This window comes from Ovis canadensis, chromosome 4, assembly GCF_042477335.2.
Source record: "Ovis canadensis isolate MfBH-ARS-UI-01 breed Bighorn chromosome 4, ARS-UI_OviCan_v2, whole genome shotgun sequence".
Lineage (NCBI taxonomy): Eukaryota > Metazoa > Chordata > Mammalia > Artiodactyla > Bovidae > Ovis > Ovis canadensis.
The window spans coordinates 77,034,468-77,057,476 of record NC_091248.1 but is presented as its reverse complement, the minus strand read 5'-3'; positions in this window follow the sequence as shown (position 1 = coordinate 77,057,476).

The window sequence follows — 23,009 nt, the reverse complement described above, 5'->3', positions numbered from 1 at the left end:
TTAAATCAAGATGTGCTACAGAAGACCCACATAATCATTGCTAAAATAACTGTCTGCATGGGAGCCAATTAACAGTGCAAAATCTGGTGGCTGCCCTTCCTACATGGCAAAATGGGAAGCCTGGGTTCTTTTGACAGATGCTTTCAACCTCTGTCAAGGTCTGGTTTGAGAAAGGCATTACATGCCTACCTCATCTATCAGTAGACCCTGAAAGTTAAGGAGATAGTCAAGTGAGGGTCTTTGTGGGCTTTAAAAACTGTGAATGTGATTTTGTAGTTATTGTAGTGCTGAGACTCCTATTCCCAGTGAAGACTGGAAATCAGTAAGATAATGGTGCAGGCTGCTGCAAGAGAAGCTGCCAGTGCAATGAAACTTGCTTCATATTGGTGAGGACTTTGGGATCCTCATTTTCATGTATTTTCTGAGCTTGAGGAAACATGATTTAAACACTAAGGAATGCTGGTAATAGTTCCATAGTCTTATGACCTTGGAACAAATTATTTAATGTTTCTGAGCATCAACTGTCTCATCTGTAAGATGGGAACAAAATAAGGATGGAGCAGAGAGTCTTGTGGGTTCTTTACAGATACAGGTTCTGAGATTATAATGGCTTAAATTAAATCCATAGAGTCATAGCTTCTGGAATTTCTTCCCCAGGGGAGCAATGACTGTATGACTCATAGCCAAGTTATTTGCTCTTTAGAAGGTGTAATTTCTCCATCTATCACCATGAAGTCAGAAAAACATCATTTCCCAATCAGGAAATACAGTTTGAACTCTTGGAGAAAATGAGCAGCTTAGTGTTGTGATGTCATGTTTATAGCCTTGGAGCAGCCCAAGTGGGGCCAGAGAAGCCAGCAGAGTGATATATAAAATTAAGATGCTTACTTCCTACACCAAGATGTCACAGACACCTATGATTGCATTATCACTTAGTTTCAGGCATAGGCAAAAATTTAGGATAATAAGGATAGATGTATTTAATATATTTAGCCATGCTAGAGAAAATAAGTTTCTCTGCTTTACTGAACTAAATTAAATATGAATGGTAAAAACTTTGCTTCCAGGGATTGTGTTGAGCATAATTTAACGGAAGTTTAATTTTGCCAAGCAACATTTCCCATACCTTTTAAATGGCTTTAATTTGTGATTAATGATGAGAAAAAAGTATCCCTTCTCAACCAAACACACAGCTTCAACTTGCTTCCCCACATCACTATGACAACTCTAGACATCCTTATACAGAAAGGACTTTGCCTCTTCCTTCTGCATCCACAGTGTCAGAAGGGACCACAAGCCTGCATCTGGTGGGGAAACAGGAAAACAAAATTATGTTTAGAAGGAAATAAAGTAGCTCTGCTCTTCTAGAGTCATCTTAAGTGAGCTACAGGCCTTCTGGCAACTATACTTTTTTTACGGTCATATGAATATAGCTCACTACAGCCAGCAAATTTGGAAAACTCAGTAGTGGCTACAGGACTGGAAAAGGTCAGTTTTCATTCCAATCCCAAAGAAAGGCAATGCCAAAGAATGCTCAAACTACCGCACAATTGCACTCACCTCACGCGCTAGTAAATTAACGCTCAAAATTCTCCAAGCCAGGCTTCAGCAGTACGTGAACCGTGAACTTCCAGATGTTCAAGCTGGTTTTAGAAAAGGCAGAGGAACCAGAGATCAAATTGCCAACATCTGCTGGATCATGGAAAAAGCAAGAGAGTTCCAGAAAAACATCAATTTCTGCTTTATTGACTACACTATAGCCTTTGACTGTGTGGATCACAATCAACTGTGGAAAATTCTGAAGGAGATGGGAATACCAGACCACCTGACCTGCCTCTTGAGAAACCTATATGCAGGTCAGGAAGCAACAGTTAGAACTGGACATGGAACAACAGACTGGTTCCAAATAGGAAAAGGAGTACATCAAAGCTGTATATTGTCACCCTGCTTATTTAACTTCTATGCAGAGTACATCACGAGAAACACTGGGCTGGAAGAAGCACAAGCTGGAATCAAGATTGCCAGGAGAAATATCAATAACCTCAGATATGCAGATGACACTACCCTTATGGCAGAAAGTGAAGAGGAACTAAAAAGCCTCTTGACGAAAGTGAAAGAGGAGAGTAAAAAAGTTGGCTTAAAGCTCAACATTCAGAAAACTAAGATCATGGCATCTGGTCCCATCACTTCATGGCAAATAGATGGGGAAACAGTGGAAACAGTGTCAGACTTTATTTTGGGGGCCTCCAAAAGCACTGCAGATGGTGACTGCAGCCATGATATTAAAAGACGCTTACTCCTTGGAAGGAAAGTTATGACCAACCTAGACAGCATATTAAAAAGCAGAGACATTACTTTGCCAACAAAGGTCTATCTAGTCAAGGCTATGGTTTTTCCATTGGTCATGTATGGATGTGAGAGTTGGACTATGAAGAAAGTTGAGCACCGAAGAATTGATGCTTTTGAACTGTGGTGTTGGAGAAGACTCTTGAGAGTCCCTTGGACTGCAAGGAGATCCAACCAGTCCATCCTAAAGGAGATCAGTCCTGGGTATTCTTTGGAAGGACTGATGCTAAAGCTGAAACTCCAATACTTTGGCCACCTCATGCGAAGAGTTGACTCATTGGAAAAGACTCTGATGCTGGGAGGGATTGGGGGCAGGAGGAGAAGGGGATGACAGAGGATGAGATGGCTGGATGGCATCCATGACTCGATCGACATGAGTTTGGGTAAACTCTGGGTGTTGGTGATGGACAGGGAGGCCTGGAGTGCTGCAATTCATGGGTCACAAAGAGTTGGACACGAATGAGCGACTGAACTGAACTGAACAGTGTTTCTTGCATTTTTTCAGTTCCATTTGATTGAAAGTAGATGGTCCTGTTGAAGGGCCAATCTCCTCACTTTTGGAAACCTGAAAAACACATGCCTCATTTCTCTGCAGCTTCATTTTAAGACTGCATTATCCTCAGCAGGGCTGGTTTGATTAACATTTTTTAAGTGCAATAATGCATAGAGAATGTTAAGATGGACAGAGGCTTGAGTCATGTAGTCTCATGGTTTTCTGACTATTTGGGGACCCCCTAAGAGGTCCCAAAGAAGTGACTCAGTATTCATACTCACATATACAACAATAGTGTATATATAAAGTCTAGACAAAATTAAGATAGCTAAATTGCTTACAGTCCTTGCATTACCTGGAATATGGGTAGAATATAGATTAGACATTGCTACACCAAGATGTGTGTTTTCATTTCAAGAATGTAGTTTGTAATCACTAAAATAATAGAAATAAAGACCTATATAACTTTGAAGCTAAAAGAGAAGAAAAACATGATAAAAGGACTCAAGCAGTCTAAAAAAGGCAAGAAAAGAAAGAAGTAGAAATATGAATAGCTGGGACAAATAGAAAGCACACAGAAAAATGGTGGATTTTTCAAATATATTAGTAACTGTAATAATGTAAGCAGATTATATACTCCAGTTTTTGTTACATTAGACTTTTAAACAACTATATGTTATTTGCAAGAGACATGCCTAAAACACAAGGACATAGAAAGTTTGGGAATAAAAGAATGGACAAAGGTATTCCATGGAAACAGTACTAAAAGCTGGTGAGACTGTATTAATAAAGACTAAGTACATTTTAAGGGGAAAAAAAGCATTAGTGGCAGTAAACAGGGACATTTCAAGTGATAAATATTTTAGTTCAGTGAGATGATATAACTCTAAATTTCTAAGCATTTACAAGATGGCCTCAAAATATGTATTTTCAGAAGTTTTCAGAACTATCAAACAAATAGACAAGTCCGCAGCCATAGTGGGGAATTTTGTCACACTTAATTCCAGTAATTGAAGGAGACATAAACTAGGAATGATCTGCATAACTGGAACAACATGAATAACACAGGTAGAGCACATTATCCTATCACTCCAAAATAAATGGTTTTCAGGCACATGTGAAGCAGTTACAAAACTTGACCATATGTCAGCCATAAATAAAATAAGCTTCAAAACATTCAAAAGATTGGTTTCTCTGATCACAATGCAATTATGCTAGAACTCAAGAGCAGGAGCTTAACTAGAAGATTACCAGGTTTAGAAATCAGAAAATATACTTCTTAGTAATTATAATCAAAGAAAAAAGTACATGGACAGTAGAAAACAATCATATTGAATGATAATGAAATTATACCAAAAGCGTGGGATACAAACAAAGGACTAAAAAGAAGAATTTTTCTTTTCCTTTAAGTTAATGAATAAATCATCTAGTTCATGAAGTTAGGGAAATTCACCAAAACAAAGCCACAGGAAATACAAGCAAGAAAATAGTGAGCAGGAGTAAATTTAATAAAATAGAAAACAAACATGTAATTTTAGAAGCTCAAGACAAAATTCTGTTTTTTGAAAAAATAATAAAAGCAAGAAACCTCTTGTGAGACTGGTCAAAGGGAAAAGAGAGAGAAGGCTCAAATAAGCAGTATTATTTATTTTAAGGATATCTCTGCAGGTCTTGAAGTCAATAAAGAGATAATAAAGGGATATTATGACTCATTGGAAAAGACTTTGATGCTGGGAGGGGTTGGGGGCAGGAGGAAAAGGGGACGACCGAAGATGAGATGGCTGGATGGCATCACTGACTCGATGGACGCAAGTCTGAGTGAACTCCGGGAGTTGGTGATGGACAGGGAGGCCTGGCATGCTGCGATTCATGGGGTCGCAAAGAGTCAGACACGACTGAGTGACTGAACTGAACTGAATGGATGATCAAGTTTATACTAAAGCAAACTGAAAATATAGATGAACAGCCACCTTACTATACCTGACATAAGAATGAACAGAAAAGTTGCATAGTAAATACCATAACTACTAAAGAAAAAATATGCCTTCATTGGAGAGTTCTATCACAATTTAAATAAAAAGCAACTCCAATTCTATATACTTATACTATTCAGGAGACTTGAAACTATTTATTAGACTAAAAATGCCATAATGTCAAAACCCTACAAAGATATTACCAAACGGAAAATTACAAGTGAAATTTCGTCATGAAAATAAAAACAAAAGTTCCAAATTAAATTTTAGCAAACCAAATCCAGCAAAATATAAAAAGACTAAAACACGTGACCAAGTTGTATTCATTTCAGGAATGCAAAGTTGGCTTAATATTAGAATATTACTCAAATGACTCATTATACTAATAGACTACAAGAGTTAAAAAAAACACATTATCAGTGTAACAGATACAGGGGAAATGTTCAATAAAATTATTGGGCATTAAGGCACAATAAAAGATTTTCACAAATTTGAGTTAAAAAGAAATCCCTAACTCTAAAGATTATGTAACAAAAATCCTAATGATAACACTTGGAGATAGTCCCTTTGAAACAAAGAATGAATGAGTAAAAAATGCTATTATCATCACTTTATTCAACACTGTACTAAGATCCTAGCAACAAAAGTAAAGCAACAAAAACAAAAAGATAAAGGCAAAAGGATGGGCAATGTATAATAAAAATCAATTTATTATTGATATAAATGAATAGAATATCAAAATAAGATACAATTATTAGAATTAATCATTATAATTGCAAATAATTAAAAGTAATCATAAAGTTTAGTATGGTTGCAGGATACAAAATCAATAGACAAAAGTCAATATCATTTCCACACAAGAGCAACAAATAGAAAATTATTTTTCAATTGCAATTTACAATAGCCTTCAAAGATCAAATTCCTAGGAATAAATTCATAAATGGTGTATAAATCTCTATGGAGGAATCATAGTACTATTGAAAGGTATTAAAAAGGAACTAATTCAATGTAGAAATAAATACACCATGATTTATCATAATATCATCCATTCTTCTCCAATCAATCAGTAAGATTAATATAGTACCAATCAAAGCTCTAGCTGGAATTCTGTGGAACTTTACAAGTGGCCTCTAAAAATTTATAGAGAAATGCAGAAGGCCAAAATTAGCCAAGACGTTTTAGACCAAGAAAAAATAGTGGGAATATTTGATCAGCTTGATACTTGATCTTATCACAAAGCCATAATAATGAAAGTTATAGTATTGTGTCAGAGTAAATAAATTAACTGCATGAAATAAAATACCTTGAAGAAATAATGAAAAAGAATATCTTTAAGATCGCTGAATAGGACAAGAGTTCTTTAAACAAAACACAAAACCTGCTGCTTTTAAAGGAAAAGATTAATAAATTTGATTACCAAAAGATTAGAAAATCAAAAGACATCATAAAAAAGGGTGAAAAAGCAAGTGACAGAATGGGAAATATTTGCAGATGACCAAGATCTAGAATTTAGAATATGTAAAACTCACATAAATCACTAAGAAAAGACAATTGAAAACAGATAGAAAGTGATCAGGACTTGATTTCAGAAAAGAAATTTTCCAAAAGGCCAATAAAACACCACATGAAAAGATGTTAAATCTCATTGAAGTCAGGGAAAAGTAAATTAAATCACAATGAGATACTAATATGCACCCACCAGATTGGCAAAAATTTTGAACTTTGACAATATCAAGTGTTGGTAAGGATGTGAAGCATCAGAAATTTTCATTGTTTTCTGGTGGTAAATATTTAGTACAACCTAAGGATCAAACCAGAGTCTCTCACATTGCAGGCAGATTCTTTACCATCTCAGCCACCAGGAAAGCTCCTACAACCATTCTAGCCTTTAACTAATAAAATTAAGGATGTATATACCCTGTGACTTTGCAATTCTGTTCCTGAGTAAAGATACTACAGAAGAGTATAATTATGTGAGTCTTAATACATGTGAAAGAATATTCATAATAATTAGAGAAGGGAATGGCAACCCACTCCAGGATTCTTCCCTGGAAAATCTCAAGGACAAGAGGAGACACGTGGGCTACAGTTCATGGGGTCGCAAAAGAGTCAGACACAACTCAGCAACTTAACAACGATCATGATAATACTGATTTATAAGAACCATAATTGGAGGTGAAACAAATGCCCACCAGGACAATAGATTTTAAAAATTATGATATATTCATACAATAAAGTACTTTATAGCACCAAAAATAACCAAAAAAACCCCCACCCCAGCTGCTTGTCACATCATTAAAAAAAATCTTTAAAAACATAAAAGTAAAGAAGATAAATACTAAAAGATACTATATTATTTCAATTATGTAAAACTCACAACCACCCAATTTTTACTATTGTATTTAAGGATGCATACACAGTCGATAAAATTGAAAGCAAGGCAAGGAAATTACTTTTATAAAGTAATTTATAAAAGCCAAGAGTGGGGATGGGAAAGAGCTGTGTTTGGGAGGGAGCCTGCAGAAGAGGGGCTGGTAAGGTTCTATTTCTTGCTCCAGGTGTTCACTTTCTAATTACTCATTAAACTATATATTTACATTTGGTGTGCTTTTATGAATGTGTGTTATATTTCACAATTAAACGTTTCTAAAACTGTAGCTTTCCAAAGCCTTTTAGAACCATTATTCTGGAAGTATTGCAGAGAAGGCAGCCAGATTGGAAACAGGAAGGTGATCAATTGGGTCTCGATTACACACAAGAAACAGCTGAGATGAGATGGCCCAAAGATGCTTCTGGGTTCCTTCTCTGCATTCTGAGCCAGCAATGTATCATTCACATCCAGTAACAGGAATACTGATGCCAACATTTTTCAAAATCTGCAGAAATATCTTGGCTCCTCCATAGAGTCTTGAGTGTCAGTCCAGTGGAAATCAATATCTAGCTTCTGTTCTCTTGTTGCCTACTGAGGGATCCTGGAGTCCTGAAGTTCTTACTTATAACTCCAATCCCCATGTCCTTCCAAAGAGTCTCCTCCTCCTTTCTGCCCTTTCTCATCCCTCATGTATAGCAAGTAGATAACACACCTGCTGTGTTACTCCCCAAGTACAGCAACATCAGCATTCCTCCAGAGAGGATTTCATGTAAAGAGGGAACATTTGAGGCATTGCTGCCCTATTGCCAAAGAACTAACTGCCAAACAAAGTAGATACTTTGAGCCTGCAGGAGGTGGCCAGGAGAAATATTTGGGTCAAAAGCATGTTGACTCATCTCCATGATGATTTGACAGGGTTTAAGAAGGCTGATCAAAGGGTCCCAAATCTTGCTGCATCACAGAATCACTCACAGGCTTAGGAAAGAAGTACAGATCTTGAGATCTCCGACTGCGTTCTGATTCATTGGTCTCTGAGTACAGCCTGGAAGTCTGAACGTACAGCAAGCAACTCAGGTGATTCTTGTGCAGCGGTTCCTGCAGCTCTTTGAGGCGCCAGTACTTAGGAACCAGTGCTTAACAGCATGCCAGGTCTTTAAAGCCCAAGTTTCTCATGGCCAGGAAGGGTGTGGGCCATCTTGGCTTACCTCTGTCCAGTTGCCCTGGGTCCAACCTGAGGACAAATGTTCTTCTAAGAGTCCAACATCATCACCTTGCAACTCTCCAGATAATGGTTATGTAACTCCAGGACTAAATGTTGTTTCTTCTCTCCACTCTGGACTAAATGCTCTTTCACCACAAGAAGATAGACCCTCATATACAGTGTTTTACACGCAGGTAGGTACCCAAATGAAATCAAGTGGGGAAGCATGGCCACGAGTTTATGTGATGTCTGAGGACAAGGAAGGATGCCTCTGAAGGGATGTCTGGGGGCTGTAAAAACATGCAGATAGGGTATTACACTGAAGCCCTTGAGAGCAATCTTTCTTAACCTTTTCAGACTCGGGACCCCTTTATGCTTATTTATAGAGTTCCCTGGAGGCTTAGATGGTAAAGAATCCACTTGCAAAGAAGGAGACTTGGGTTCAGTCTCTGGGTTGAGAAGATTCCCCTGGAGTAGGAAATGGCAACCCATTCCAGTATTCTTGCCTGGAGAATTCCATAGACAGAGGAGCCTAGCAGGTTACAGTCTATGAGGTCACAAAGAGTCAGACACAACTGACTGACTTTCACATGCTTGTTTATGTGGATTATACCCATAGATATTTACTGCATTAAAAATTAAATGTGAGAAACTGTTTAATATTTACCTATGAATTCCTTTATAAATCACAATAATAAACTCAGTACTTAGTAACATAAATATCTTCTATACGGAAAGTAACTATTTCCCTCTTCAAAAAAAATTTGCAGGAAGATCAACTTGTTTTAACTTTTTGTAAATCTCTTTAAGTTTGGCTTAATAGAAGACAGCTGGATTTTCAGATCTTCTGCATTCAATCTGTGGCAATATGTTGTTTTGATAGAAATATGTAAAGAAAATCAGGCTTCACACAAATATGTAGTTAGGGGGAAAAGGAGTATTTTAATCTGCTTCTGCACTCAATCTGTTGTGCTATTCCATGCCATGTGACCTCTGGAAAATTCCACTGTACACAAGAGAAAAAGAAAATGAAAAAGGCCCCAGAAATATTCTAGTTCTACTATGAAAATCGTTTTGATCTCACAGACCCTCCCTTAAGGATTGCTGCCTTAAAGAAAAACAGTGTGCACATTTGTTTGCCAACAGCAATAGCTATTGCTTTAATACTGCTGTCCTGGCTGCAAAGTGGAGGCAGGATGAGGTGGGTAGGCTAACTGACCATGTGTATCTGTTTGCAAAGCAGGGTAAAGCACTAATTATAGGCAATTATGATTTACATTTTGCTCCAAGATGACACCTCAACAGGTAAACCTAGTGATTAAACCTATCTCTGCTGTGGGCCATAGCCCACAGTCCTACTCAAACAAGACACTCAGGGCATGTCCAGGATTGGGGGCAAGTGGTGGTTGGACTGAGAAAGAGAGTGATCAATGCGTGTATGTATGCTTAGTTGCTCAGTCAAGTCTGACTCTTTGCAACCCCATGGACTGCAGCCTACCAGGCCCCTCTTTCCATGGAATTCTCCAGGCAAGAAACTGGAGTGGGTTGCCATTTCCTTCTCCAAGAATGGTCAATATTCACCTCTAAAACTATGGCGTTTACAGGGTTCTGAATGTGAGCAAACAAATGACTCTCCTCATATGCTCAAATGGACTTGCTAAGTCAGCCTACCCAGACCACTTTCTTTAACACTGTGGCTGCCAACCCAGCAATCCTGATCTCCTGCACTGTTTTGTGTTTTGTGTTTTTGCACCAGCATCTATCATCTTCCAATGCCCTGTATAATGTGATTACAATTATGTTTACGGCTTATTGCCCACATCTCCCATGAGACAAGGATCTTTGCCTATTTTGTTCACTGCTGTATCCCCTGGACCAGAACAGTGCTCGGGATAGAGTACATGTTGATGAATGTTAGTGAACTAATAAGATTTATGGATAAAGGGGAAGATGAGAACACTAGCATCCTGTAAGCAGTTTGCACCCAGGAGAGGAAGAAGGCTGAACTGAGCATGCCCAGTTTATTCTCTCTAAATTCATGACACAGATAAGGCCATTCCTTTCTCTTCAAACAACTAAAGAGCAAATCAAAGTTGAAAATGTGACATCTCTCCATGAAAGGACACATCAGAAATAAAGAAGCATCATCAACCACTGACTTTCCACAATTATTTGTTCTTAACTCTCTGTGATTAAATATTAAGCCTATGATCAGCCAGGGGTGTGGTGATCCTCCGAAGAGGAGATCATAAATTCTATCAAGACCTTTCTATTCCTCTTTCGTCAGGTACTCCCCCAATGCCACCCACTTCATTTGGACCCTTTATGCCCCTACTGTTTCTTTGCTCCAAGCCCACCTTCCACTCCATTTGATGCTGAAGCTGAGGCTGGGACTCTGCAAACCACATTTCCCAATTCCTTTGTTAGTTGTTTTTTGTTAGGTAAGGTCTGCCAAAGGGAGATGGGCAGGATATGGAAAAAAACACAATTTGGGGAATATAGAGGGCTTCCTTTCTGTATTTCAATCATCAGATTCCCCATCATCTCCTCAGGGTTACTAGCAGGATTCAGACCACTCCTCTCCTCAGGGGCCTGGAGCTTTCCCCAGAGACCTCAGCCCCTGTCCTGGGGGCCCTCCTCCGAACTCCTAGGGTAATGCCTCCTTCCTTTTGTTCTCCAGTCTTAGGGGTGGTAGCTGCTGTCTGCAGTTATTAATCCCTAAGCTACCATTCTGCTTTGCTATTTCAGCTCTCTAGCACTGGTGGGCTGCCACCTATGGGGTAGCACGGAGTCGGACATGACTGAAGCGACTTAGCAGCAGCACCTGTGCACCCAATTCTACACTAAGTCCCTTCTTTCTGAAATATCTACCATGGTTCCTCTTTCCCTTGTATGGCCCCTGACTGGTACAGCTCCCCTGTGGACCCTCCTGGCACCACTGATGGACACGTTAGAATTGATCCCCACAGGGCTCTTATGTGAGTCAGAAAATCCCAATTAAATCTCTATATTGCTGTTAATTAATTCCCTATTCCATTTCTCTTTCTTAACATTGTCCTTCCATGCTATCCGATATAGCTAGAGTGATCATACAGTCCAGCTCAACCCAAACAGTACAGGTTTATGACTGTTGTCCCAGCATAATTATTAATAGAGCCTCCTTTTTCTTTCAGAACTATCCTAGTTTGGGTGATAAATTATATTGTCACTCTAATCATTATATTCTCTACAAAGAAATTAAATCATGTTAAGATATTCTAGCAATAAAATACCAATTACAAGATGTTCCAAGTTTGAATATCAACCCTTTCTCATCATGAATTTTCTAGGAAGAAATTAAATTTCAATGATTGAAGTCAATGATTAAGTCAGAGTTCAAATATATTAAAGTCCAAAGGATTTAAGGTCCAAAATCATATTCTTTACGCACCTGGTTTGAAGAAAATTAGAGTCCAATTCCCTCCAATTTGTTATGCAACTCCTGTGTTTTATTTCTCAATGTTCCGAGGACCTGCACCAAATGTTGTAGTTGAGGGGTCCAAAAATAGCCTCTGTTCCCCACGAGAGCTTTGAATAGATTATAAGATCAAACAAAGGGTGACAGGAGAGAGATTAGAACAACACCGTTATTACTAACAAATGTGCCTTGTACTTGCAGTCAAGCTACTGCTACTGCTGCTAAGTTGCTTCAGTCGTGTCCGACTCTGTGCGACCCCATAGATGGCAGCCCACCAGGCTCCACCGTCCCTGGAATTCTCCAGGCAAGAACACTGGAGTGGGTTGCCATTGCCTTCTCCACCTGCAGTCAAGAGAGCCTGCTAACAATGAACTCTCGAATTAGGCTTCCCCACTGTGGTAAACAGGCTTCCCTGGTAGCTCAGCTGGTAAAGAACCTGCCTATAATGCAGGAGACCCCAGTTTGATTCCTGGATTGGGAAGATCCCCTGGAGAAGGGATAGGCTACCTATTCCAGTATTTTTGGACTTACCTGGTGGCTCAGATGGTAAAAAGTTCACCTGCAATGCGGGAGAACCTGGGTTCAATCCCTGGGTTGGGAAGATCCCCTGGAGGAGGGCATGGCAACCCACTCCAGTAATCTTGCCTGGAGAATCCCCATGGACAGAGGAGCCTGGCAGGTTGCAGTCCATGGGGTTGCAAAGAGTCAGACATGACCGAGCGACTAAGCATGCATGCAAGCACTGTGGCACATAGAGCTACTGCTCACTAATATCTGCATTTACCCTTTCTCTTGGGCACAGCTGCATTATGCATTTCTCAGCCTCTCTTACAGGTAACTTTGGCCATATGAATTTTAGGCAATGGATCATAAGAAAAGTCGTGTGTTCTCTTTTATAGTATAATCCATAAAAACTTCCCTTGAGTATTTCTCATGCTACCCCCAACCTCATCTGCAAGCTGAATGGGAAAAACTCTGAGGACTTAGAAAAGGGTGAAGCTAAAGAATTTCTGGAAGTTGTTTCTTGAAGCCCTCAGGCCACCCTGCCTTCTCTACCCTCCAATTTCCTGGAACTGACCCAGGACAGGTTCTCCCACAGCAGTGAGTTAGCAACTCAGGGGAGACATCAAGGAACAGAAGAAAACTTCTATACCCTGTGGACAGCTCAAGCCCAAGAGAAAGTGAGTAGAGCTGAGCTGAGCATGCTCAGTATCATCTTCCTGCCTTCAAATCACTCAGATTAAGCCTCACCAGGTAGGACTGAGGGAGCCTCTTTCTAGAGAAAGATGATCATACCTCCCCAGGGAAAATTTCTCCCCATCAAAAGAATGTTTTCTTTTTTGTGCACCCCCTGTTTTGACTTTTAACAATCTTTCCTTTTTTTCATCCAGATTGTATTAGCTCTTTCTCAAGACATACCCACTCCTAATTTCCTTGGTATAAAACAGAGGAGAATCACCTTTGCTTCTCTCTTGTGACTAGTCTGTGGAAGGCCAGACAAATAGGCTTCCCTGGACAAAGTGAAAGTTGCTCAGTCATGTCCAACTCTTTGAGACCCCACGGGCTATACAGTCCACGGAATTCTCCAGGCCAGAATACTGGAGTGAGTACCTGTTCCCTTCTCCAGGGGATTTTCCCCAACCCAAGGATCAAATCCATGCCTCCCACATTGCAGGTGGATTCTTTACCAGCTGAGCCACCAGGAAAGCCCCTTGACAAAGTTGAGTGAAAGAGGAGAAACAGCCCTTCTTGACCTCCCTCTCCACCTACTCCTGACTGCAGAGTCCAGAAAACTTCATTCTTAGTAGACATAACACGGGATCCTTAGCACATTCTTTTATTGTTATTTGAAGATTCGTGGTATTTACTTACAAATCACCAGGCTCTTTCTGAAGGAAGTTTATACCCTCAGCAACTCCCTGCCTCAGAGTTCACCTGCCATGGAGACCACCTTCCTTTTCTTGAAATAGAGAGATGAGCTCAGATTCTCAGCACAGCAGGAATAATGCTGGCATGGGCTCCCTTTAGTGTGCTTTCCACACCCACAGTCTTTTCTGAAGGACACTGTCCTGCCTTTAATACTCAGGCCAGTGCTCGGTCTGATGTGGCCTAGTACCTTCTGGCTAAAGCAGATTAGACCAAGGTAGACCACCAACCCATGGGGGTTCATCCACAGACCCGTCAGCAGACCGTGGCCGAGAGAATGAGTCATTTAGCGGGAACTGAAACCCAAATTTTAAATGATCAAATGGGAGAGGTCACAATGGACCATTTCAAGCTTGTAAGATAGTAGGACCCATGAGCATGCAGAGAAGATTAACTGATAGAGAGAGAAAGGACAATGGTGCATCTGTACAGAGAAACAGAAGTGGAGAGAGGAGGTGGGAGAGAGACCAGAGAGAGACAGTTCAGAGGAACTCATCCACGGAGGTATCTTGGACCCTGCTGCTGCTGCTGCTGCTGCGCCACTCCATGTTGCTCAGTCCCCTCTAGCCCCGGTTTTCACTGTGCCTTGTGTGGCTAGAACAACTCATTTCCATAATCGTTATCGGAATGTCATTCCCTAGAAAACCACAAACGTGAGCTTCTTCTTGCCTACCTGTCAGATGCCTTGAGCAACTAAGTTTGGGAATAAGCTGTGAATAAATAAGAGAGAGTTTGGCAAGACTGGCACTTTGGGAAGAAAGCAGAGTAAGAGAGTAAATCTTTGCTTTATTCTTTAGGTTAGTATGAGGTTTGGAGGTTAAGGTAAAGGAGAAGATATCCACAGCAAAACTCATGCCAAACTGAAGAATTCTCCAGGCCATAGGAGGAAATAAAGGCGGTTTCTTCAAGGACATTGTGGTGCTGGGCATCGTGTGTGTGCATAGCCTTGCATTCAGTAGGGAGCTCAGTTAGGAAAAGGAGGTGTTCTAAAATTGGCAGAATGAGTAAACTAATGAGGCACATCTACCCCAGATGGAGAAAGCCTATCAGTTTTATTAAAATTTTCCAACCCTTAAAATTTATAACATGAGAAGCTGGTAATATATTGAATTATCTCAATCCTCTGCCCCCAAACACAGAAGTTAATAAGGAAACCAAGTGAGGATGAATCTAAGACTGACAGTTCAAATAGGCCAAATAGGCATAATATCTGGGGTATGTTAAAATGCTATTAAATAAGCCCCTGGTGAATTGCCTTTATTAAAGAGCAAGGAGTCCTCAGAAAGGAAGTTTCTCGACCTGCCAGAAGTAAAAGTGAGGAGGAGTCTAGACCCCCTTATCTTCCTGCAGCACCCTTTAGTGCTCCCTGGCCAGCACCCCCAGCATGCCCTTATGCCTGTCCAGCCTACCCATCTCCAAGTAGCTCTAATCTAGCTGGGGAGAACGTCAAGACCGGGAATTTTAGCATCCTGACCAATGAGAGCTGAAGGTTCCTTAGCAGAGAGTAATCCCCCAAGTCAAAAGAAGGGAATGAGAAATGAACATACAGCTGCACTCGACATCCAGTGTAAACCCCAGCAGAACCCACCCCTGGTACACAGCAGCACTTGCACTTGTCCAGAGGATGGGTGGGGGTGAGCCTGCTCTTGGCATGAGAGAGAGTGAACTTGACCTAAAGGGAAGAGCTGGGTGCCCAGCACAGCCCAGGAAGACAGGCCTGGTTCTTCAGAGGAGAGGGCAACTTGGTGTCCTGTGGTATCCGTCACTGTGTTGGCCACCTTGGCAACTCCAGCTTAGACACATCAGGGCTGCTTTGTCCCCCTGTGTTAAAGTAGAATACACATGGGGAGAGAGGCGCTGCCAGCCCTCAGCCTGCCAAAGGGCTGGGTAAGGTGGCCAGGACGAGGAGGGGCCCTGGCTGCAACACCAAGCCTGCTTGAAAGAAGCAGCGGCACCAGGGGGAGTGCGGCCCACCCTCTCCTGAGGAACTGGGATGACTTCACAGGGAAGCTCACTTGATGTAGCATTAGGGCCAGGGTTCTGAGGAAGAGAATCCCATAAAGACCAAAGAAAGAAGACCTGCCTCCTAGACCGGGTTGCCACAGTATGGTAGCGGGCAGGACTGTTCCTAAGCAGCAACCTCTGGAAACTGAGAGCAAGGAGTGGTCCTTCATTACCAGGTGAGGACAAGAAGGAGTGGAACAGGGATTGGACAATAGGACAATTCGTGTGACAGTCAAATAATTCAAAGGGTAACAACGCAGGCCGGGTCACTCAGAGTGCCTGAACGTGATTATTCTAACATGCAAATGTGATGACATCAGATCCTGTTTAAATTGCTGCCTTTTCTCCATTCCCACACGCCTCACCTTAGCTCAGACCACAATGAATGACCCCCAGGACACTTGTCACAGTTCTCACTGCCACCGGCTTGCCTCGTCCCCTCCCCCACACTGCTTTTGGGGATCAGGCCTTGACTCTTTCTTAGGGTGTGGAACTGGCAGGGCTAGGGGTGGTGGTCTGTATTAGGTGACAGGCAACAGAAAGTGACATTTTCTGAACTAGAACTTATGATTTTTGTGCCGAGTAGGCTAGCTACTTTTTCACGCTCCATTCCATTTCATTGTCGCACCCCCTCACGAGGCAAATGTCAGTATCTGCACTTCGCAGATGAGGAAAATGAGACTCGGAAAGGACACGCAAAATGCCCAAGCCACGTAGCCCTAAATGGGGTATGGGACTTGAACTTGGGCTTCCTGACATTATGTCTCATAGTGTGAACCACTGGTAACCTTTCTCTGTCCTCATCTTTCTTCTCCTCAGAGCCCAGTACAACATTTATTGGTCTGCCTACCAACATCTCTTCCTTGAGCCGCAGTGGTCTGACTTAACCAAGCCTCACTGTCACCTTCTGTCCACCTGTCCTTCACCCCTGCGTCTCCCCCTCCCCACTCACCCTTGGAAGACTCCATCAGAATTTGCTGTAGCTTCACTCTCATTTTCCTGAGAAGAGCTGAACAGACCTGAGCATGTCCAAGGTCTACAGTATTTCTGAGGAAGGTGGAGGGGCCCAGGCAGAGGCTTGTGGACAAAGGCTGTTACAATAGTGCTTTCAGGGTGACATGCACACAGTGCCTTGTATTTTGTCTCTTAATCATCCCCTGGTCTATCTGGCTGGTGTCTGACATTGAAATCCTGCAACATCCGGTGAATAAAGAGCCACTGTGTTTTTTTCCCAAACAGAATTGGGCCTGTCACTCCAGACACAGAAAGGAGCCTGGTCTCTTTAGTCAGTTTTTGCAGCGATTCTGTCCCTGTTGGTCTTTATTCTCCCCGAACAATAGCAGCCAGGTGTCACCAGGATCACGAACCAGCACAGCTGCAGGTCTCCATAAAGTGCCGGGGCTTGACACCCTCTTGGAGAATGGCTTGAATCCTCACCTTAAACTTGGGGAGCTTCTGGCCAATCCAGTGACGAAGCTGCAGGGCCAGGTTCCTTCCTGAGCCTCTTGGTGGCTTGCCTGAACATGCATCCTCTGATGTCACCCCTTGAACCAGGTCCTTGAGGCAGGGCACTGGAAGCAGCTATGCTCTTTGGAAGGTGTTACCCCTTAGAGCAGGGCTTCCATGTGTATGGGAATCCCCTGGGATCTGGGGGAAATGCAGGTTTGGATTCAGCCTGAGATTCTGTGTTTCTAACAAGCTTCCAGGTGAGATTACTGTTGCCCCCAACAGTAATCTCTGAGACTATGCTCTGGGACTATGTTTTCACTCAAAAGGGCTTAGAGGCTCTCTCAGCCCCAGGGTGGGACTAGAGCTGAGATCTGAGTGGTGTCTGTGAGGCTGTGAGGCAGCTGCTCAGCTGGAGTCAGCTGTGATGCCATCGGCCCCTGAGCAGACACCCAGACACAGCAGCAGGGACCAGCCCTCAGGGAAGAGTTGAAGATGAAAGTAATGATCAGAGACGCTCACAGAAAAAAAAAAAGTGGGGGATAGATATCCGTGGTGGTCTTATTGGAAGATGAGATACAGGGTCGGGGGTGGACGATATGTCATGTGAGGAATTTCCAAAATGAAGTCACACACAGGAAGACCCCAGTCCTTCTTCACTTCACCCCCAGAGCTTTTGGGGGGTTTTCCCCAGAAAGGATGGGCCAGACAAACTAGGTATAATCATAAACTTAGGGTGGGAAAGTTCGAAGCAGTTCAATAGGCTCTGGGCTGTGTGGGTGGTTTCTGGGTGTTTGAGACCTGGCTCTGGGCTAATTGAGGGCAGGAGGAATACTGGCTTGTTCTGTGTGAGTTTAATAAAGGAGATGATGTAGGTGTGGTCTCTGGGTTGGTTGGTTTGTATATCACAGGAGCACTCTTGGGAAAGTCATTCACTACCTTTAGAAATTAGCTGGCCCTGGGAGGGGCAGTCTCTCCAAGGTCAGAGCTCTAAATGTCAGAGTATCAATAATGCAAAAATGTTTAAAAATATAGTCCATTTTGCTTTGCATAATCAACCTTCAAAAATGCCACTGAGGTCTTTAAATGACACAGAGCTAAATCAATTGCAGGGTAAGAAGTTTTGTGTACTTTTTAGAATCTTGTGAGCTGGACACAGGCTTCAGGGCTCTTCCACTCTCCGGTTCAAATGATGATCCTCAGAATTTTAGCATCAGCTTTTACAAAGCACTTTCTTTCACACACTTTATTTAATTTCCATAACCATTCTAAGAGATGAGCATTTGGTTCCTATTTGATTCATAACGAAGCAGTCTGGTAGGGTTTGGGGTCAGGGGAGTGAAAAACAAGGGACACATTAGCATGTGTTAAGTTCTCCTAAGGGGACACACTAACACATATTAAGCGCTCCTAAAGGATTCCCTGGTGGCTCAGATGGTAAAGAATCTACCTGCAGTGTGGGAGACCTCTTTGTTCCCTGAGTTGGGAATATTCCCTGGAGAAGGGAATGGCTACCCATTTCAGTATTCTTGCCTGGAGAATTCCATGGACAGAGGAGTCTAGTGAGCTACAGTCCATGGAGTCCCAAGGAGTCGGACATGACTGAAAGGTAGTGTTCTCCTTAGGTTCAGAGAAGTTAAGTGACCCTAGGTGAAAGCCAGAAGCTGAAATGTCCCCCTGGGTTAGGCAATGAACCCACATTGGCTTGTTCTCAAAACCAATACCCTTTCCACTATATTCACTGATTCAAGCAGTAGTGGCAAACCCCCATATGTCCCAGATGCTTTTCTGGATGCCGTACAAAGCTGGATATACAAAGCTGAGCAAAATAGATGGCACACTCCCTAGTCTTGAGCAGTTTACAGAAGAGTAGGGAGAAAGATATTAATAAATTTATCATCAAAATATAAAATGAGAATGGTGCTTAAAAATTTGAAGGAACACTTGTGAAGCACTGAGCCCACCACCTTCAAAATCCTGGGCCAGGAGCTGGGTCTAGGACCTGTTTTACCAACCCTGCAGCCCATGGCACCCTACTCCAATCCTCTTGCCTGGAAAATCCCATGAATGGAGAAGCCTGGTAGGCTGCAGTCCATGGGGTCGCTAAGAGTCGGACACGACTGAGCGATTTCACTTTCACTCTTCACTTTCATGCACTGGAGAAGGACATGGCAACCCACTCCAGTGTTCTTGCCTGGAGAATCCCAGGAATGGGGGAGCCTGGTGGGCTGCCATCTCTGGGGTCACACAGAGTCGGACACGACTGAAGCAACTTGGTAGCTTACCAGCAGCAGCCCTGCTCAGGGCATTGTAGCTCTTTCCTGGTCCATGATAACAGCCAAGGCATCTCCTACATAACAGGTACTGCCTGACCCTTCACTGCTCATTTTTTCCTCTAGCAGGTCAGGAGAGTGATGGCCAGTCAAACCAGATTTCAACAGTATCAGAAGACAGGTAGAGAAAGCCAAGAAATATGTTTTTAAGGGTGGTTAGGAAAAATCCCAGAAATGTGAGTCTGCCTGAAAGAGCTTTCTTCTTCAGAAGCATTTGTTACCTACATAAAGATACCAAGACTCCTTCCTTTTCTTTTAAAATTCTGACTCAGGGTGTGTTGAAGGGAAGATTTTTTTGAGAGGGGGAAGCTGTTGGGAAGGTTCCCCTGCTCTTTAGGGGGAGCCACAGGAAGAGACACTCTGAGTACTGAGAGGTCTGACAGAGATGCTTCAATGTGGCTGCTGACACCGAGGACACAGCGCCCAGGGGGTCTGAGCAGACCGTCAGACCTTGGTCCTTGGTGCCATCACTGGGCCACCAAAGCAGCTGTGCCTGAAGTCCTCCTACCTCAGAACTTCCTAAAACCCAAGATAATAAAATCCTTGTTTAAACCAATTTGAGATGGAGTTTCTTCAAGACAAATATATTTTAACTGATGCATTAGAACTTTTATTTTTAGTGTCATGAAGTTTACTTTCAACTTCATGGGAGCAAAGTCATTGATGTCTTCTACCTAGATCAAAGGTATCTTTTTAAGTAAATGTTTTATTGAAATATAGCTACCTGATACAAAGAGCTGACTCACTGGGATGCTGGGAAATATTGAGGGCAGGAGGAGAAGGGGATGACAAAGGATGAGATGGCTGGATGGCATCATCAACTCTATGGACATGAGTTTGAGCAAACTCTGGGAAGGACAGGGAAGCTTGTGCTGCAGTCCACAGGGTCGCAAAGAGTTGGACAGGACTGGGCAACTGAACAACAAGGATACATTTGAAAACTTGTACAAATCCTAGATACACAATTTGATGAATTATGATAATGGAAACACATGCATGCAATCATCCAGGTTGGACCTAGAAAAAATTGGAGAAATTTGGAAGTAGAAGTTAAAGAGCCAGCCAGGCATGGTATGTAAAAGGAAAAAACATGAGTCTAAGTCCCAGGATAAGACCTTATGAAGTATAGAAGGGAGACTATGAGGATACAGCTTGACAAATATGGATCATTAGGATAAAGAAAGTCCATTCAGACTCATTCATTATGTGAATTTTAATAGACTTGTCCTGCTGATGGACCTTGTTGTTGGGACCCAACAGTTCTATTCCTATTAGGAATATAAAGGGGAAGAATCCAAGAAATACCCAATCTAAGGTGAACAGCCACTAAGAAAAACACAGGTTAGTAAACACACATCTATTTTCTTGCCCTTTCAGCTGAGAGGGACTAAAAGCAGTGACCCTGCAGGAGCAATGAGCACTTAGTGATTCTATTACCATTCTCTAATGCAAGACGTCATGGTTTCTCTAGAGCTGACTCCACTGCTGGGGCAGGAAATACAAGTTGAGGCTGGAGGATCTTGTAGGTGCACTTTCTCCAAGAATGTCAGGCCCATCGTCATTGGCGCTCACCGTGTGATTGATTTTACAAAGGTCAGAGCTATGATGGGAGACCTGAAATGTCACTGCGGTCACTCATCTCCCTCCTTCATCCACGGCCATTGACAAGGCTGGTGTAAAGATGGTGTCGTGGGTTGAAAACCGGTCACTCAAATGTAACAGGTTGGAACTACTGAAACTTGTAAATGTTATAAAGAAGAAGAATCATTGTAGGTATGACTAAATTAAGGATCTTGACATGGGGAGATTATCCTGGAATATCAGGATGGGCTATAATGTGATTACAAGGGCCCTTATAAAAGAGCACAGTGACAATTCACACAGGGAAGAAAGGTAATGTGACTGCTGAAGCAGAGACTGAAGAAGCCACAAGTCAAGGAAAGCCAGCTGCCATCAGAAGCTGAAAGAGGCAAGGAACAGATTTTCCCCAGAGCACCCAAAAGGAGTGCCATCCTACACCTTGATTTCAGCCCACTGATACTGATTTCAGATCTCCAGAACAGTGGGAGAATAAATTTCTTCTATTTTAAGATACCAAATTTTGGGGAATTTGTTATAGCAGCGGCTGGGCCAAAGCAGAAATGACTCTCAGTTGTGGGTGTGTCTGGTGGTGAAAGTAAAGTCCAATGTTGTAAAGAACAATATTGCATAGGAAATTGGAATGTTAGGTCCATGAATCAAGGTAAATTGGATGTGGTCAAGCAGGAGATGGCAAAAGTGAATATCGACATCTTGAGGAATCAGTGAACTAAAATGGACATGAATGGGCAAATTTAATTCAGATGACCATTATATCGACTACTGTGGGCAAGAATCCCTTAGAAGAAATGGAACAGACCTCACAGTTAGCAATAGAGTCTGAAATGCAGGAAACTAATTCCTATGGAAAAATATGCATTCCACTAATAAGTGAGAAAACATACCCTCTGAAGTTCCTGATTTTCTCTTGTTGGTCTAGGTCTTATCTTGGGTTCTTAGTCTGTCTTCTTGGGAACAACTGCCCCAGCCCCTGCCACAGCTACCCTAGGCAGTGACTGTATCCTCTGTTTTAAGCAGGTCTCCTCGTGAGGCGCCCTCATCTATGACAAATCTCTCCGCTTTCTGCCCCCAAGTTGTCCCACTGGTTCTACTTCTTCTCTGCCCCTGCTCATCATGCCTGGTGTTCTGCTCACAAGAGACAAGGAAGCACTGAGACCTCATCCCCGTTCCCATACGCTACCCTCAGACTTTTATCTTTGGCTTCAAGAGAGAGCATACCTCTGCACTTCTGCTGTAACACTAATGTGCTCAGACTTCACAGGACATGTTAGGCCGTGGCAAGCTTTCTGGGGAAAATGGTCAATTGAGTAGGGTCACAAGGTGCAAAAGCAAGGACATGAATAAGAGAATCCAAGGATAGAACCGGGGAAATGGCACAACCTGATTGCTCTAGTGATGAAGAAAAAGTGAGCAAGGAGGGAAGGAGTTGCAAGGTCACTTGCAGGTGGCGGGAAGATGAGTGGCATCAGGAGCGAGGTTATGGGCAGTGGCTGGGGCACGCCTATCCTGGCAGGTGGAGTCCAGAGCTGCCCTTTGACCTGGGGTCTGGTGCCACCACACTGAAAGAGGCATTGCCAGGCTGGGTGGAGCAAAGGTTGGATGTGGTCTCCCCATCCCACACAGCCAACTGTGGTGCTCCTATCCTAGTAGGCTGAGAAATAGCCAGCCCCCCTCCCAAAAGACGTTCGGCTCTCAGTCTCAGAATCATTTACCTGACAGTGGAGGGAACTTTGCAGGCATGGTTAAGTTAAGGGTCTCAGGATGGGGAGATTATGCCCAATGTAATCACAAGGTTCTGACAAGAGAGATGCAGGAGACTCAGAGTCTGTAGCGGGAGATGTGATGACAGAAGCAGACGTG